Raw genomic sequence first — 12,722 nt, 5'->3', positions numbered from 1 at the left:
TTCATGGACGAACTGGCTCATGTGAGTGTGGAGGCTGGCAAATACAGACCTGTGGAGTGGGCCTACAGACTAAGGAACCAATGCTGCAGTCAAAGCGGAAGGCTGTCTGCAGGCAGAATGCCTTCTTGCTTGAGAAAGGTCGGTCTTTTATTCTATTCAGGTTTTCAGTGAATGGATATAGCCTTCCTATATGAAGAGCAGTCTGCTTTACTTAAATTCCACTGATTTCAATATTAATCTTTATCCAAAAACGCCCTCACAGAAACATCCAGAATAATTTTTGACTAAGTATCTAAGCACCATGGCCTAGCCAAATTGGCACATACGATCAACCATCGCACACTCCAAAATCATAGGATCTAAGTTCTGAGAGTTAAACACCATCTTCACATCACTCTGCTCAGGGCAAGAGTGTCCTTCATGACTTACCAAGTGCAAAACAGTGAACGACAGATGGCCACAGCTAGGCCCTTTGCACTGAGGTTCACTGGCTCCCCATAAGCTCTGCCCTTGCCGAGATCATGGTATTATGAAATCCTTCTGCAGCGAGTGGCGTCAGACTGGATCTGGACAGGCTTTGCTGATGCTGCAATGCCTCTGAGTCATCACTGAACAACAAGGAGGTACCAGTGAAGTGTCCCCACTGATAGTAAGATTAAAAGCAGAGGATGAGGGTCCTACCTGGTCCTTCCTCTCACATTTATTAGCACAAGACCTTAGGTTAATAATAGCATTTCTTGGGCTTTTGTTTCCTCAGCTGTAGCTTAGAAATAAAATACCTTCTTAAATAGCCATTTTTAATGAAGAAATATATCTGAAGGCACTCTGAAAATTCTACAAGGCAGTCCTCAAGTGAATTACAGTATATTAAATAGTTCTCTCATGTCACGTTGCATTAAAACATCTGCTTCGGTCAAGCAAATGGAGAGTTCCGTAAGTATAGGCACAATGCCTTATTAATCAACCACTCTTCGACACTGACCCAGTACCATACCACCAATATTAATTGTATGTATTTACTGATTGATTAGCACTTATTATGCATCTGCTATGTTGCAGCCACTCTAAATGTCCGAGCAATGCCTATTAAATATGCAACTATGATCAGAAATATTTTCTGTGACTTATAAAGAAAATAAGTGAAAAGTTTGGGTTTTACAATTAGTGCATATCAATACTACTATTTTTGTCCGATTCTTTCTGTTTTCTGACACTGGAATGTATTCTCCTTAATCTCTCACATCTGGAGATACATGGTAAATAAGTCGCCCTGATGACTTGATTCGGGTGCTCACATTGTGACCCAGACATCCCTGCTGTGTGAAGAAGAAACTGGATGCCCAAGTTCTGAAAAGTAAGCCTCTTGCTTTCTGTATCCCAGCTACCCCAGGGACCTTGGAAGCTTACTCTTCTGCCACCTCAGTTTCCTTCTCAGTTACAGCTCTAATAACTTGCTCTTCTGCCTGCAAATGGATGGAGTTGTTTTGTTATTTCATGTTTCAATTGAGACGTCAACACCTTAAGCCTACAGTTAGAATATGGCCCTTGGTGATAGTAATGAGGTGGAAAAACTAATTGTAGTTTGGTATTTTTATGCAATTTAAAAAAAAATTATTCTGGCTGACATGTATTGTTTTCTGTGCACCAGCCACTATGCTAAGAACTGCTTCGTTAAATCATCCCATTAACCCTGAAAAGAGATAATTAAGAGCATAAACATCTTTATATCTTCATCAACTTCTCCTTCCTCATCTTTCTTTTCATCATCATACTCACCATTTTTAGTCAAAGAATTCAGAAACTTTAAACATGTCTTAGGTTATAAGACATCTCAGTGAAAAAGCTAGATTTGAAGACGGGTCTGAGTCCCCAGCCCATGTTTTCAGCCATTATGTAGCTTATTTGTAATTGCTCATCATTGCTGCTTCTGGACCTTTATTATCTTGTTGCTGGGATGAGACATCACTTCTCCTCCAAATAGGTCTGTATCATTAGCCAAGTCAAGAAGCACAGGTGTCTATAAATACAGATTCTAAATCTTTGCCTCTTTGCCCAGAATCAGTCCCTTCTCATGTTCACAGTCTCGTCTTGCTCTACAGGAAAGACATGGATCCAGCCACCAAATTTTGAAACAGTCATTTTAGCAAGCCATTGTATCAAAAAAGAGAAGGGGAAAAAAAAAAAAAAAGACCATCTATTTTTCTTGCTTTTGCAGGGAGGAATTACTAAGAAAAATAACTCTATCAAAACTCCAGCCTCTGAGTTGAATTGTATCAAGAAAAAGGAAGGGGGGATTTTAATCAAAAGGAGAGTCTGAGTTGCTTGATTAAAATTCACTGGCCATTCTATTTTAGGTCAGAGTTTTGTAAATCTTCTCAGCTTTCTGAATCTGAAACTGTTCTGTTCCTGAATGCCTTCATTTTTCAGAAGATCCAGACTTTCTGTATGCCAACAAGGAAGGGGGTGAAAACACAAGCTGGGAGTGTTGAATGGGAAGAAAGAGGAATGGGCATCAATCAGATGGAGCCTTTGGCCAGCAAAGTATTTGTATCAGCAAATGAAAATCTTATTCAAGATCCAATAAATGTAACTCATAAATGTTTAATCCACAAAGAAGAAAACAAATTTGATTTGAATTGGAAGGAAATTCTTTTGCCATGCACAGCAGTCTCTAGACATTCACAGATACGTTTATAGTTAGCAAGTTTGAATTTTCATAAATCCCTCATGCAATTTATAAGTCATTTTGAATATAATGATAGCATCACTTCACATCTTTATTCGCCAAACTTCTCAACAAGAAGATATACTTTCCAGAGCATGCTACATATCTGATTAGCGATGTGTCTTTAGATAAGATACAGCTTTTCTGGGCCTCAGCTGTAAACCTGGTTCATAATTTATGTATAACTGCATAGAAACCTTTCAAAGTATTGTTGAGAAGGGCTTGGTAAATGTTTTCTGTAAAGGGCAATGTAACAAGTACCGAAGGCTTTGCAGGGCATACAGTCTGTATCACAGCCAATGGTCTATGCCACTGGAGCCCGAAAGAAGACAAAGATATTGTGTCAAAAATGAACATAGCTGTGCTTCAGCTAAACTTTACAGACCCTGAGAGCTGAGTTTTGTATGATTTTCACCTGATGCAAAATACACTCCTTTAAGATTTTTTTTTAATCATTTAACAGCACATTACACTTAGAAGTATGAACAAAAAAGTCACAAAATTGTAAATGAAAAATTGAAAGTTGGGAACCAGCAGTTAGCGTAATGACTATGTCGCTGGACTCCCACGTAGTCGACCGCGGTTCGTGTCCCGGACCCGGTGGCTTAAAACTCACGTCGGGCGCGTGTGCGTGCGTGCCCAAGATCCCGAGAGGAGAATGGAGGAGAAGGGATTGCGGCGTGACCATGCCCCCTGGGGGGTGATTTCTCGCTTTCTGTCTCTATGTCTCTCTCTGTCTGTCTGGCGAGCGTACGCGCCCTACAGTGAAAATCTCTCAAAAAAAAAAATTGAAAGTAAAAACTACTAAAAAAATATTCTCAGATCATGTAAAATATATCTGGTACAGTTTATGTCTGAGTCCATTTCAAAATTAATAGAAAAATATTTTAATGAATGTCACTCTATAATATATCATGTTTTATCTACCTACAAATAATATTCTTATTTTAACCAAGAAGAAACACAAGGGGCTGGCCCCATACCATAATGGTTAAGGGAGCCAGATCCCACATGGCCAGCTACAATACAAATTCCAGTCCTGGTGGCTTTAGAAACATGCTTGGCATGTATGTGTGGGTGCCCAAATCTCAACAGGATGGAGAAGTGGAAGAGAAGGAATTACCATATGACAATACACCATCAATGGGTGTGTTCCCCTCTTTCCATCTGTCTGTCTGTCTGTCTCTGTCTCTGTCTCTGTCATTCTGATGAGCACATGGACCCTCTGGCAATTAAAGAAGAAGAAAGAAAAGGAAGCTGAAGAATAAAGCCTTAAATCTTTCTTTTTAATTAAAAATGTGACTTTCTTATCTTAGAGGACAAGGGATAGTGATAGCTCATTATAGAGTATGCATCAAGAAGTAAGCATAATGCTTTCATTTCAGTCTTTATTGTTAATTCTCCTCTCTTATGATATTTGTGGAAAATAGGTAATTTAAGAGTAGAGGCAAAATTAATTAATATATCTCTACAAAGGTAAAAGAATATATTTTGCAAATTTTCTACTATAAAAGGTGCTCATTTGAACTCAGCAAAGAACTTTCTATCTAATCACTGGAAAGAATAATTCCCAAATTTGGTATCTGGAAAAAATGTGAATCTTATATTATTCCAATTTAATTTGTGTGTATTGATTACCTCTTTTTGAAAAATTAATTTTGTTATAGAGTTCATGCACTTGCCAGAGACAGAGAGAGAGAAAATGAGACAGCACTTCTCAGGGAGCCATGGCCCCACCGCAATCCCTTCTCCTGCAAAAACCTCAGGATTGCACACACACATACCTGGTATGTTTTTCAAGCCTCTAGGTCCAGGACTTGAACTGCTCAGTTGGCTACTTGAGATCCAGCCATCTTAAACTTCATGCCACCAGCTGGTCACCTGATTACCTCTATTGTTTTTAAAGAATAATTTACTTTATTTCATTTGTTATTATTGTTATTTTTTAATTTGGCCAGAGAGAGATAAGCAAAGAGAAAAAGGGAAAGTGAGAAAGCAAGCTGCCAAGTCCAGGACTTGAACCACAGTCGGCCATGTGGGAGTCCAGCGCCTTAACCACCATACCACCTGCCATTACATGATTGCCTCTTTTAAGCTAGATATTATACTAAAGTTTTATGTCTAAAATCTCATTTAATATTCCACATGCCCTTTGTGGAGGTTCTAATGTTTCAAATTTGTAGGTGGGCAATAGGCCCAGAAAGGATCACTAACTCATTGCTAGTTCTTCACTTTTCTCCTCACAATGTAGAATACGAGCACACAAAGAAGAGGGAGTTAATATAAAAAGCAGCTAAGGAAAGAAACATGGTTGTGGGGTACCAGCTGTGAGCACGGCAGTATGGGAGACACCAGGCACATCATTCATCAATGGAGCATCTTCCCCAAGTCACTGAACACTAAATTTGGTCTGAGTCTCACAAGGTAAGCACATATTTTACCAAATCTTTAGCAATCTTGGAAATTAGAAGTCATAGCCTTTGTTTATCAAATAAGAACACTAAGACAGAAAGCCAGCACTCAAAGTCACAATGAAAGTAAGTACCAGGGTGCCAGTCAATGGCACGGTGGTTAAGGCACTGGACACTCCCAAATGGTCTACCATGGTTCAAGTCCCAGGCCTGGTGGCTTGCTTTCTCACTTTCCCTCTCCCTCTGTGTGTCTCTCTCCGGTCAAATTAAAATAAATGAATGAACAAATTTTAGAAAATTAAACAAAGAATTATTTTAAAAAGAAAGGGACAAAGTGCCAGTATCAAGATTTGAACTTGTGTTTATTTGATTTAAGAGACTGCTCATTTCATACCCACTGCCTCTATGCCATAGAAATGGCAGATTCCGTTCATCAGTTGTCTTCAGCTGCCTCTGCACATGTGTAACTCCTATTTCTTTTCACTCTGACAATGATAAGAAAGGAAAATGTTGCCATGCCTAGAAGGCACCCAGTTTTCTAATAATTTTGCAAATTGTTTTCTTTGTTTCAAAACTATGTCTATACTGGAGAGGCTATGAGCACTTGAAATGAGTTGGAAGTAGGTTTTTATTTGTTTGAAATTATTACGCCAGACTTCTCTGACATTTGCTGTTAATTATTCACTGGGAAATAGAGAAATATGTCAACACAACATTTGTCACTGGTTATTTAGAGGCTCAGGTTGACAGATCTTGGCAGAATCTTTGAAAGATGTAGCTGACATAGTTGCTTTTAGTCTTATTTATTTTATATTCCCAAGACTGTAAAGTAAAATAAAATCTTCAGCTGGTGAGATAGCTACTCACAACAGAGACAAATATTTTGGACAGGGTTAGCAGTCCTGCAGCTCTGATTGATGGAGTATGAGAACTTGATAGTTCCCCTGCTCCTGTGTCGTCTATCCCAGTCATCCCAGGGGACGGAAGCTGGTACATGTCAGGCCTGATGGGTTCCATGAGAAGTGAGTTGCAGAACAAGTGCGATCTTTAAATATGTCGTCACTGTGGGCGCAAGGTGAGTCCTCCTACATCTACTCATCCTCCAGGGCACAGGCCAAGCCACAAGATTTAAACTGAAGTTTGGACGGGACAGATGTGGACGCGTGAGACCTGTTCTGAGGCAGCTCCTTGCTGAGCTGCACCTTGTCCTCTCAGTGCATTTTCTGTGTTGGCTCTGCCGAGCGACTGGATCGGAGGGGCTGTTGGAAGATTCTGGAAGACCTGAGCACAAGTGCTGGCCTTCGCCTCGCTGACTGGGTTCATGTTACTCACTGGACTTGCTAGACTTAGAGATTTTTCTTTTCTTAATTTAAAAACAGGTGTTTCAGTGACTTACTGCTCTGCTCAAAACATTCTATTGGGTCGTTGGGAAAGTCATGATACATTTTTGCAGGAAAAAAACAGAAAAATATGTTATGACTTTTTGGGTGAACCAATGTTTCATTTATTCCATTAAAAATAAAATCCCAAAGTCCTTATCACTGTCCCTAAATTATTTTTAAAGTCCTTAATTAAATAGACCTATTATTTATTTTGTTCATCAGAGACAGAGACAGAGACCCCTAACAGGTTTGGCTACTCTGCAATTCTGCTCCAGTTTCCAGTGAGCCGTGGTCATGGCTACATCTCTGGGTTTACTTGGTGTCTTTGGCCTGTGCCCTGGGCTTTCCCATATGGCTGCAATCCCACGCAGTGACACCGGACAACTTGTGCCATGTCCTTAAACTCTTGCCTCTTGCCTAGGTTTTTTGTTTGTTTATTTGTTTGTTTGTTTGTTTGTTTGGGTTTTTTTGGAGAGGTTTTTCGCTATAGGGCGTGTGCGCTCGCCAGACAGACAGAGAGAGACAGAGAGACAGAAAGCGAGAAATCACCCCCCAGGAGGGATGGTCACACCGCAATCCCTTCTCCTCCATTCTCCTCTTGGGATCTTGGGCACTTACGCACACGCACCCGGCGTGAGTTTTAAGCCACCGGGTCCGGGACGCGAACCACGGTCGACTACGTGGGAGTCCAGCTCTTGCCTAGGTTTTTCCTTTTTTTTTTCCGCCTCACCCTGCCACTTCTCTCTTTGACCAACACTGGCCACCACACTCTTCCTGGAAGAAACCAAGCACATTCCACCGCAGCTTCTTTGTTCTGCTTCCCTTTCCTTCTGGACTCCTTTCCTCATCATTCATATACTCTCTTCCATTACCCCCATGAGGGGAGATCATTGCCTTCCACCCCTTTAAACTCTTTCACCTCCCCCAGCAGTCACTAATATCTGTGCTTCTTAGCAATATATAAGTCAGAACCAGTCCTGTAGCTTGGTGGGTAAGAGCATTAGATCCCGCAGGGCCAATCACAGTTGGAGTCCTGACTGGGGGCTTAAAAGCATGCTAGGCACTTGAGTGTGCAGGTCACAAATCCTGACCAGGGGAGATGGAGGAAAAATGACAGGGTGATCACACATACCATGTGCAGGCCTTTATCGATCTCTGCAAGTATACACATCATCTGGCGACTTATATATATATATATATATATATACACACACACACACACACACACGCGTGCGCGCATGTGCACACACACACACACACACGTACAGCTGGAGAGGAAGGCTGGGGTGATTTACATGAGTCCTCATTTATTATGGTGAAGAATCTGAACTTTATTTTGACTAGAGAAATGATCAAAGAGCATTTAAGCAGAAGAGTGGCATGCGCTGTCTGATTTATTTAATAGCTTGTGCTGGTAATAGTGGAAAGTGCATCAGAGGAACAGCAATAGGGGCAGTGGTGTCATTGCAGACACTCTGGGAAGTGGGGGCTTAAAGCATGGTCCAGCTCAGGTCTTACCTGGAGCCCAGGTGGAGGCCTGCAGAACCCTGTAAGGGAAACCAGCAGAGTCAGGAAGACTGACAGCTGCTGACTTTGCCTTTGGAACATGGCAGCTAGAATGAACTAGGAAGAAAGTAGCAGAGACAGAACGAACTAAGACTTCTCCTAACCTTGATTTTAATAAATTGGTAGTAGATACCTTCTTAAGAGAAAGGCGACTCAGCAGAGACAAAGCTCAAGTGGGTGACTCCAGAATCGGGCCACGTGCGGAAGGCTTGGTCAACTTGGAAGTAATCACATCAGAAACAGAAGACGACGTGAACACAACTTATATATATATATATATATATATATACACACACACACACACACACACGCGTGCGCGCATGTGCACACACACACACACACACGTACAGCTGGAGAGGAAGGCTGGGGTGATTTACATGAGTCCTCATTTATTATGGTGAAGAATCTGAACTTTATTTTGACTAGAGAAATGATCAAAGAGCATTTAAGCAGAAGAGTGGCATGCGCTGTCTGATTTATTTAATAGCTTGTGCTGGTAATAGTGGAAAGTGCATCAGAGGAACAGCAATAGGGGCAGTGGTGTCATTGCAGACACTCTGGGAAGTGGGGGCTTAAAGCATGGTCCAGCTCAGGTCTTACCTGGAGCCCAGGTGGAGGCCTGCAGAACCCTGTAAGGGAAACCAGCAGAGTCAGGAAGACTGACAGCTGCTGACTTTGCCTTTGGAACATGGCAGCTAGAATGAACTAGGAAGAAAGTAGCAGAGACAGAACGAACTAAGACTTCTCCTAACCTTGATTTTAATAAATTGGTAGTAGATACCTTCTTAAGAGAAAGGCGACTCAGCAGAGACAAAGCTCAAGTGGGTGACTCCAGAATCGGGCCACGTGCGGAAGGCTTGGTCAACTTGGAAGTAATCACATCAGAAACAGAAGACGACGTGAACACATAACTTAGAGAATGAAGACATAATATTGTTAAGGGGCTTTCCATTTCTCTTAGAGTGTTCCACAGGTCACTCAAGAGAAGTTAATTCTGCCTAGGGGTATTCATACATCTTACAATGAATAAAAGCAAAATATATAGTAGGAGTTTGTTATTGCAAAGACAGAGTAAAAGTGAAAACATAAAATCAGATGCAAACAATAGAGGCAAAGTTTGGGCTTCTCTTTGTTCTTCTGGACACAAGACAGGATATGTGGGTTATTGGGATTGATAATGTTGTATGTCTCCACGTGTTGGGGTCAAGGGAAAGAACATGCTCCAGTGGGCTGTGCTTGTCTACAGCAGCTCATCAGAAGTTAAAGAAAACCATGATGAAACAGGTGAGGTCACCATAATTGCATCAGTTAATTTCAGAATTTCTGTATGAAAAAATTATTTTGTAAAATCCAGAATCTGGTGTCTATGGCCTCATGTCTGCTTTGGTTTATTTTTTTTAAGACATCTCTACTCCTTTGTGTATCTGAAAAGTTGGCATGCATGGAAGAGGCATCATGTTCATTTCTTATAGTGAGACAGTGGGGAGCACAGAGGCACAGTAAGAAGAGCAGTGTCTATCACAAGGAATGTCCTTCCAAGTGAGGGCTGGTTGTGAAAACAATAGCTTTTCTTCAGTCATTGCAAGTTTTCAATAACTGACTGCTGCAGAGAATGTATAAGCCACATGCAAGTATCAATCAGTAGGCTGGAATTAATTATATTTAAGATAACCTGAAGGCTCTAGTTCTATGTATTTTCGCCATTGTTTTATTCATTTATTTGCATGTTCAGCCAGTATTTATTGAGGGCCCTCTCTTAATCTGCTCAGGCTGCCATAACAAAGTACCATACACTGAGCACCTTAAATAATATAGATATTTATTTCTTGTAGTTTTGGAAGTTGAAACATTCAAAATCAAGCTTCCAGCAGATTCAGTGTCTGCCGAGGGTCTTCTTCCCTGCTTATATACAGCAGCCTTCTCTGTGCGTTCCTATGATGGGTGGTTAATTTGGGGTGACATCCTGATTGGACTGAAGGATACCCGAAGACTGGTAAGGTATCCGTAATGTATCTGTGAGAGAGTTGCCAGACAAGATTGGCATGTGGGTCTGGGTGGAGAGAGGCGCACCTGCCTTCAAGGGGAGTGGGTCATGCAATCTGCTGGGAGGTGACAGGGACAGAGAAAGCGAGGTTCTGTTTCTTTTTCCTCTCTCTCTCTCTCGTTCTGCCTTTCCTTCCAGAGTGTGCTGCTTGTTCCACTTCTCCATCTTCTGCCAGCCACACCCCTGCTTCTCCACTCCGTCCTTAGCTGCATTTGCTCCTGCTGGTCCCTGATACCACAGGAGCATGTGACATCACTTTAGGAATGGGAGTAGAGAGAAAGGAGATAAAGCAGGAGGAACAGGGAACCAGCAGTTAGCATAATGGCTGGCACTGGACTCCCACGTAGTCGACTGCGGGTCAAGTCCCGGACCTGGCAGCTTAAAACTCATGCCAGGCACGTGTGTGTGTGTGCCCAAGATCCCGAGAGGAGAACAGAGGAGAAGGGATTGTGGCATGACCCCCTGGGGGGGCGTGATTTCTCCATTTCTGTCTCTCTGTCTCTCTCTCTGTCTGTCTGGCGAGCACACGCACCCTATAGTGAAAATCTCTCCAAAAAAAAAAAAAAAAAAGCAGGAGGAACAGTAACTCAACCCAAAAGAACGCACGTATACTGGCATGATAAGAATTGCACTATAGAAAGGGATTCTGCAGGGACAGAAAAGAGACGTAGACTTAACCATGTTCGGCGTGTAGTCACAGGAGTCGTGTTGACTGAGGGTTGTGGAGCCTGCTCCAGGATTGGGTAGTGTAGTGAGACTGTGTAACAGACTAAGCAGATGAGCACCTAAGCTGGGTCATGAACAAAGTCAGCACAGGATGAGCAAAACCAAAAGTGGTAGGTCTTGAGATTAGTGGTTCAGGATGGATCAATCAATTGTTGAAATCAAAATTCTAAGGAAAATACTTTGAAAAAAAAAATCAGGTAGGCCTTAAAATTAAGGTTACACAGAGGAAGCATTTTAGCGACAAGTTTTAAGCATGCATAAAGGTGAGAAATGACGGAGGAAAGGAGAGGAAGGTGGAGAAAATGAGATACCAAGGAATTGAGATGATTGTCTATGTAGCTAATGAAGAATGTTCTGTAAGGATTTTGATATTCAGCCAGGATGCTGTGGTTGGAATGGACAAGGTCCTTAAATAAAAAGCTCAATGAGCACCTGATCAGTGGAAGAAGAATCTACAGAGAGACTTAGGGAGAGAGAAGAGCAGAAAGGGTTCTGAGAGCATGAGAATGGTGTCAGATTCCATCAAGGGAGGGCTTAGTTTCCAGAAGTAGAAGACATGTGCATATATTAAACACGGAAACCACTTCCTTCTAGATAAGGACATTATTCTTGGTCCTTTCAGAAGGTTGTGTTGTCTCCGAGGAGAAGACTAGGGTATTAAGAAGAATGAGCTTTCCCTCTGAGACTTGAGTATGAATCACGGTTTAGCCACTTACTAGATATTTCAGAACAAATGGCTTAATTTGTAATATCTGTAATATTTTTTCAGTATGCTTGTAAAAATGAAATTAAATAAATGTATGCAGAGAATGCATGGCTAAGCATTGCATATCTAATACCTTCTGGGCCTTTTCCTTAGCACTTGAATCTATTTCTATCAAAAGAATAGAAGTGACTGGAGAAATATCACAAGTCCTACCACCAAAGGATAAACTAATATATTTACATATTCTTTATTCTTTCATCAAGCTATACAGGGTAACTACTGGATATTATTGCCAAATTAGACTCTGAGGACAAAAACACAAATTAAATGAGATTTATAGCCTCTGAATTTCCAAAACCTAGTGAAAATGTCTTGCCTACCTGTTTTGGGACAAATGAGAGATTTTATAAATGCGGCACTGAATTCCTGCCGTAACCCTTGTGCAGAATTCTAGGTTGTACCTCATAGCTTTGGCTCCAGAATACAGTTACCCGGTAGAACTCTCCATGGTGACTGAGATGCTCACAGAGAATATTTTGCTACTGAGCTCCAAGGCAACGGAAAACAGAATTTATTTTATTTTAATTAATTAAATTTTATTGTTAGAAATAGCACATGAGTGGTCACTGTCGTATTGGACAGAACAGCTGGAAAACTTGAGTCTCCTCTATCTTGATGTGAGCTCTTGTTTGTCATTTTTATCTTAAGGTAAAGAAAAGCAAAAGGTGACATCAAATGAAGAAAACAAAATTACTTCCAGAGAATCATACTTGGCACTCCTTTTTTCTTTCAGTGATGTCTTTTTGTTTTTAATAATTATTTATTTAACGTTATTTATTTATTTGTCTTAATTTGACCAGAGATGGACAGAGTACGAGAATGAGAGTGAGAGGGAGGGAAAGTGAGAAAGCAAACTGCCAGGTTCAGGACTCAGACCACAGTCGTCCATGTGGGAGTCCAGTGCCCTTAACCACCATGCCACCTGTCAGCCCCCAATGGTGTCCTAAACAGATTTGAAGCTGTCAAGGCCTGTGTTCATTGACATTAACAATACAAATCTTGGTTATGTGTAAAAAAAAAAAAATGAAAAAAGAAACAGAAAAAAGAAAAGAAAAATAAGAGGTCTTGGTTATTGAATGTTGCAAAGGGATAAGTGAAATAA

At 41.1% G+C, this 12,722-nt stretch overlaps 1 long non-coding RNA gene across 1 annotated transcript; it reads right to left on the bottom strand.

The window, feature by feature from the left end:
* Positions 1–6,034: 6,034 nt before the first annotated feature.
* Positions 6,035–12,048, bottom strand: LOC114008427 (uncharacterized). Its single transcript, XR_003549960.1, has 2 exons — positions 11,941–12,048; positions 6,035–6,550 (listed from the first exon to the last, which is right to left on the bottom strand). It is a non-coding gene; the product is annotated as an uncharacterized LOC114008427 (long non-coding RNA).
* Positions 12,049–12,722: the final 674 nt, after the last annotated feature.

This window comes from Tupaia chinensis, unplaced genomic scaffold, assembly GCF_000334495.1.
Source record: "Tupaia chinensis unplaced genomic scaffold, TupChi_1.0 Scaffold000335_1, whole genome shotgun sequence".
Lineage (NCBI taxonomy): Eukaryota > Metazoa > Chordata > Mammalia > Scandentia > Tupaiidae > Tupaia > Tupaia belangeri.
Note: the sequence above shows the minus strand (reverse complement) of the source record. Positions and strands in the feature narration are given on the sequence as shown.